Source organism: Anomaloglossus baeobatrachus (genome assembly GCF_048569485.1).
Source record: "Anomaloglossus baeobatrachus isolate aAnoBae1 chromosome 5 unlocalized genomic scaffold, aAnoBae1.hap1 SUPER_5_unloc_5, whole genome shotgun sequence".
NCBI lineage: Eukaryota > Metazoa > Chordata > Amphibia > Anura > Aromobatidae > Anomaloglossus > Anomaloglossus baeobatrachus.
Window position 1 is genome coordinate 193,117 of NW_027441809.1, and position 6,217 is coordinate 199,333.

Genomic DNA, 6,217 nt, shown 5'->3' on the forward strand with positions numbered 1-6,217 from the left:
GTAGCTTCCGCCAAACCTACACCACACCTACTGTCTCCTCCCCAAAATACTTTATAATGTAATCCCGCAAGGGCTGGGCTGTTGTGAATGTTAGTTATGTTGTGGCTGCTGGGAGGCTCCCTCTGGTGGCCAGGAATGGTTTGGACTTGGACCAGGTGTGTTGTGCAATGGGTGTTTCCTTTGCTAACTCTCTGCTTATTTAAATCCTGGTCTGATTGCAGGCTGTTGCCGGATGTCAGTTGTTCTTTGTATCTCCAGGCTGCTTCATCCTGCTCTACACCACATCTATCCCAGATAAGTGCTTGCTCTTTATTTATTGTCTGGTTCTTTTGCTTATCTGGGTTTGTCATTTGCTGTGGTTGTTTTCAGTTTATTTGCATGCAGGGATTTTCCCCCTCAGTGGTTTGTTGGGGAACTCCCTGCAGTTCTGTGTGGAGTATAGCTCCTTTGAGTCCATGTGTTTGTGGCTTGTTGAATTTGTTATGATGCTTGTTTTCTGTTCATTGGTATGACAAGGGCTCCTGGTATAGGACGGAGTTCAGATTGTGCGATCTGAGGGCCTTTTTCTACTATCAGGAAGTTGGTATTTTGCAGGGTTTTTCTCTGGCCACCATCAGTCCCTTTCCTGTCCTTTCCTATTTTAGTCAGCGGGGGCCTCACCTTTTGCTAATCCTGTCATCTATCTGTGTATTGTGTTTTTCCTATATCACCGCAGTCTTTTAATGTGGGGGGCTTGCTATTCTTGTCTATTTTCTGAGGCAGAGAGTTATTCATCTTTCCTACCTTTAGGATAGTTAGTTCTCCGGCTGGGTTCGCGGTGCACAGGATGTTAGTTCACCCCTCGGCTACTTCTAGTTGTGATGGTTAGTAAGGGGATGGCGGCCAGATTAGTTGCCAATGCTCTTGTCACCTTTTGCCAATGATTTGTGGTGGTCTTCCATGGTTCCGGATCATAACACTGGGCCCTCTTCCCTCTGTACCAGTCTGTCTATTGTTACTTGTATATCTATTGTGTATGTAACCCCCTTCTCATGTACAGCACCATGGAATCAATGGTGCTCTATAAATAAATAATAATAATAATTTCTTTGTCTGTACTCACTGCAGCTTTGGAGCAGACCTCTGATTCCCAGGCTATAGTGTGACTGAACAGCTCTGCAGACTCAACCATCTCTGTTACCCCATACTCAGCAGGGCTGGTGGAAACTTGAGAGCTGTTATGAAGGAAGTGCGATTGGGTTGACACCACAGTGGAATGGAGTATTTGTGATATTGAACTTGAGGTGGAGGAGAGGCCACTTTATGGCGCACTTGAGATCCATTGAAGCAGCTGCTGTTTTGGTGCCTCATCTACATTTGTTAGCGATGTCGTGTTCCTGAAAAAAGGATCATATCAGATTATCCACGGGAAGAAGTACACCTGTTATTTTGGCTGTTATTTGTTGTTATGAATTGGTGCCGCCGTAAACGCAAGCAACCTGCTGCGGTTCCAGTTGCGCCCAGGCGTCAGCTGCCATTTAGGGCTGTGCCTCGGGTTGTCCAGCTGGCTGCTTTCTCCTCCACGTCTAAGTGGGGAGAGGCGGCTAGTGTGCATGCGTGTGCCGATTTACCCCAGTCGCAGCCTAACTCCAGTGTTTCGCCTAGTGAGTATGCTCAGCCTGACTGTGCCATTCCTGAGGCTTAGTCTTCATTTCGGGCTACAGCGCATGCTCCCACACTTAGTGCGAAAAGCCTCTTTGCACAGGTACTTGGACTTCTGGCCGGGTCTAAGTCCTGTGTTGTGCCTAGACAGCATGCTGAAGCTGATAGTCTTTTTTCGGAGACTGTATTTCATGCTACTGAGCATGCTCAGGCACTTACTGCATCATAGGCTAGGTCCGGTAATGAACTCTTTGGCTCTGCCCCTGATGTGGGGGGCCCATATAGATCACAGGGCATCAGGTGTCCTGACGATGTGGCCAAGCAACTCCCAACTGGCTTGCAGAGGCCCGCCCCTATGACTTGTCACCTCATTATTGTTGGTCAGACGATGACTGGAGAGGTGTTTGGGTCGTGGCTGCCATGAAGTCATCATTGAAGTGGCGGTTCCGAATAGGACGCTAGTTATGCCACTCATGACGTGTCACTCTGCTTTTGTCTCCAGGAGGTGCATTGTGGTCCACCCTGGTTTGGGGGGGACCCAGGTTATAAAAGGGGCTGGAGCCAACAAGGAGGTGCGCAGTCTTTTATTATGCTCCGAAAGAGAACACCTCCATGTGTTGAACCCATTGCGGCTTTAAGCCAGAGGTAGGCATGGATAGGGTGTCGATGCAGGCCGCCACCACAGTTAGTAACACAGAACGGTTAAGACCAGCTCCTGTCCTACCAGTCCTGCTAGTGCAGCCCAGTGGCATTAACAGGCCTGCTGCTGCTGATGCGCCTGCTGTCCACAGGTGTGGCCCCTATGCACATGGACAGCGTACCCAATGACCCCTGTGTTGTTAACAGGGAGTTCCTGGGCTGGGTGGGCGTGTGGACCCTGTGACGCTAACAGGGCTCCCAGTCTCCAGATCCGAGTATCGTGTAACTCGGTTCAGGCTGCTATGAGTTTCAGAGTCACCCAGTATCTGTATCCTCCACCTAACCTTCCAGTTGCAACCCTCTCCTTTTCCATTTGGGAGCACGGTGGACACCGACTGGCGATGGGGATATATACCTTTCTCTTTCTTTTCTTCTTAATTTTTTTATATAGTGGTAACATAGTATATACCACCTTACCCAAATCTGCCAGTCCCACCATAACAGATGTTGTTTCTTCAGCAAATGTTATTGTTGCTTAATCACCAAACCCACGGACACAAACTTTTTTCCCCTTTCCAACACACCTGTTCCCCTTTCCACCAGCATCTGTCCTTTTTCAACTCATTTTGTATATGACCAAAAGTGCAACTCTGCAGGGACACCGTACTCAATGCCATCTCAGCACAGCAGCCAGCCTTCGGTCCCTCAGATGTGGACAAGTAAAAGACCATTTCCTCCTATCCATGACAAAGCGTTGAGATTCACTCTGTGCAGCACTGGTGTTTAGTGGAAAAGCAGATCTAAGATTGCGTACCACCTTCTGCTGATACTCCTGCATACGTGCGTCCCTTTCTATGGCAGGAATTATTTCGCCAAATTTTGTCTTGTACAAGGGATCTAACAGTGTGGCAACCCAGTAGTCAGCATTACTTCGAATTCGTACAATACGAGGGTCATGTTGTAGGTAGTGGAGCAAGAAGGCACTCATGTGTCTTGTGCATCCAGGAGGACCAAGTCCTTGGTGTGTTGGTGGCAGAGAGGTGAGAATCGTGCCTCCTTCCTCTGCCCTCTCCCCCCAACCTCGCACAACCGAAATGTGAGCTAGCTCTCCCTCATCTGCTGAGTCTTCCATGCCCATCGCCAGTTCGTCCTCCATTTCTTCCTGGGCTCCTGCACCTTCCTCAACAGTTTTGCTGATACTATGCGCCCTCGATAATCCCTCATCCCCACCGTCCCATGACTGCCGTCTAGGTGCCGCTGACCGTCTGGACCTTGGAGATCTTGTTATCCCTTCCGCATATGACTCCTCCTGTACTTCCTCCTCTTCCTCTTGTCCCAACACCTGACTCCGAATAATGCTTACAGTGTGCTCCATCATGTAGATGACCAGAATTGTCACGCTGAGAATGGCATCGCCAGTGCTAAACATCTTCGTCGACATTTGTAAACTGTGTAGAAGGGTGTATAGGTCCTTGATCTGACACCACTCCAGCAGCGTGATCTGCACCACCTCTGGATCAAGTTAGCCCAGGGTATACGTCATAACGTATTTCAGCAGGGTTCGGCGGTGCTGCCACAGACGCTGCAACATGTGCAGATTAAAATTCCTGTGTGTCGGCACATCACATTTCAGGCGTTTAACCACCAGACCCTAAGACTTCTGGAGCGATGAAAGTTGTTGAGCTGCTGGGTGCGAACGATGGAAGTGAGCACATAGCGATCCTGCCGGCTGCACAAGGCCATGTAGGCTGGGATGGTGTTTTAAAAATTGCTGTAGAATCAGATTCAACACGTGAGCCATACAAGGCACGTGTGTCACATTGCCCTGACGAAGGCCCGCAGCCAGGTTTGCATCATTGCCGCACACGGCTGTGAAGTCACCAACGGAGTCCGCTACATCAATTTGTACTCCGGTCGCCAGGTGACGTGTTCCTTTGGGGCATAGTGCTGATGATGGGAGAGGAGTCAATGCCAGCGGCGCAGGTCGACGCAGGTTATGCTCACCCACTGGGCTGCATTACCTTGACAGATGCAGAATCACTGGCTGAATGTAGGTGGTGGGTGTCTCACAGATGAAGTACCATCATTCAGCTACAACCAATGGGAAGACACCACACCCTTTTTTAGGCCCAGCCTGTCTGCTGACCACTGCCAGACATAGCTCTGAACCTCTGGTTACTGTTACCCCCAGTTCTGTTTTGTGATTTTGTGTGCTTGTTTCCTGACTTTTCCTGCCTGCTTGCTGTTTATGTACCTCGTTGGCCAATCCGCATTTCACCTCTGCTTGTTTTCTGATTAAGTCCTGGCCATCCCATTCTGTTCCTCTTCCTAAATTAATGTTTTGACCCTGCCTGACTACTATTCTCTGGAACTGCAGCCTTCCACAGGTATTGATCACCTTAGGCCCTGTGTAATTCCAAATCCCTGTATAGGGGTTAAAGGGTTTCAGGGTCTGGGTGTCCTGCTTGGTGAGTGGCTTCCCTCTAGTCTATCCTTTACAGGCCGTCTGAGTGTGTGGATCAAGGAAGGCATTACACCGTGCTCTCTGCACTGCAGAAGGCCATGTAGGCCAGGATAATGCTTTAAAAATTGCTGGACAACCAGGTTCAATTGTCGCACCCGGCCTTCCCTGGCTGCTGGTTGAGTGGAGACAACCATTGATGAAACTCGGTCTCACTCTCCAGGGCTTACCGTCCACAACTCTTTAGCGGTGTGACAATTCACAGACATTTCAAAGAAAAGAGTCGACCGCCTCATGATGTTGAGCTCTGCTGCCAGCATAGTAAGGAGGTGTGTGGGATTCCTTGTGCGCAGTTACAATGCGGGTGGCCTGACCACACAGGGTTTGGGCCGAGGTGGAGGATCCAGACGAGGTTGAGGAGGCAGAAGCAGTGTATTAACTTCTACATGCAGAGGAAGGATTGACACACAACTCGTGTTGACGGCAAGACTTGTACAGCAGACCCTTCTCAATCTCTCCCCATAGTAACCCATTGCCCAGTCAGCGACATGTAACGCCCTTGTCCATGCTTACTGGGCCAAGTATCTGTGGTGAAATGCACCCTGTCACACACAGTTTCTCAAAGAAGCGGTGATGTTTTGTGCGACATGCTGGTGTAGCGCGGGCATGCCTTTGTTGGAGAAGGAGTGGCGCCTGGGCATTGGCTCTTGGGGCACTGCGATGGGTATAAGGTCTCAAAAATCCTCAGTTAAAAGGTTGGAAAGACAGCATTTCGGTAGCCAACAGTTTGCAGATGCTGAAAGTCAACCTCTAAGCCATGTCATGCCCTTCTAAAAGCGTGTAAAACACAGCAAGGGGACTCCAACCACAGTCTCCCTTGTTTCCAAAAATTGGTCCACACTCACCCCCCTTGACTGGCATCAGTTGCCCCCCATTTTCAAGATGAAAAAGATGCTTTGCATGAAGCACTCTCAAAAATACACATGCCTTTCGCCTCCCCTGGATGACCCAGGGGAAGAAAAGTCCTCTGTGAGCCATGACTTGTTCATCTTGGTTTTTTTTTCAAAAGCGAGGGGACTCCAACCACAGTCTCCCTCGTTTCCACAAATTGGGCCACACACACCCCACTTGACTGGCATCAGTTGCTCCCCATTTTCAAGATGAAAAAGATTTATTTGCATGAAGCACTCTCAAAAATACACGTGCCTTTCGCCTCCCCTGGATGACCCAGGTGAAGAAAAGTCCTCTGTGAGCCATGACTTGTTCATCTTGGTTCTTTTTTCAAAAGCGAGGGGACTCCAACCACAGTCTCCCTCGTTTCCACAAATTGGGCCACACACACCCCACTTGACTGGCATCAGTTGACCCCCATTTTCAACATGAAAAAGATGCTTTGGATGAAGCACTCTCAAAAATACACGTGCCTTTCGCCTCCCCTGGATGACCAAGGGGAAGAAAAGTCCTCTGTGAGCCATG

At 49.4% G+C, this 6,217-nt stretch overlaps 1 protein-coding gene across 1 annotated transcript in view; it reads left to right on the forward strand.

Moving 5' to 3' along the window:
• The window catches only part of LOC142259266 (uncharacterized), a 343,907-nt gene that overhangs the window by 182,420 nt on the left and 155,270 nt on the right, over positions 1–6,217 (forward strand). The window lies entirely within an intron of this gene.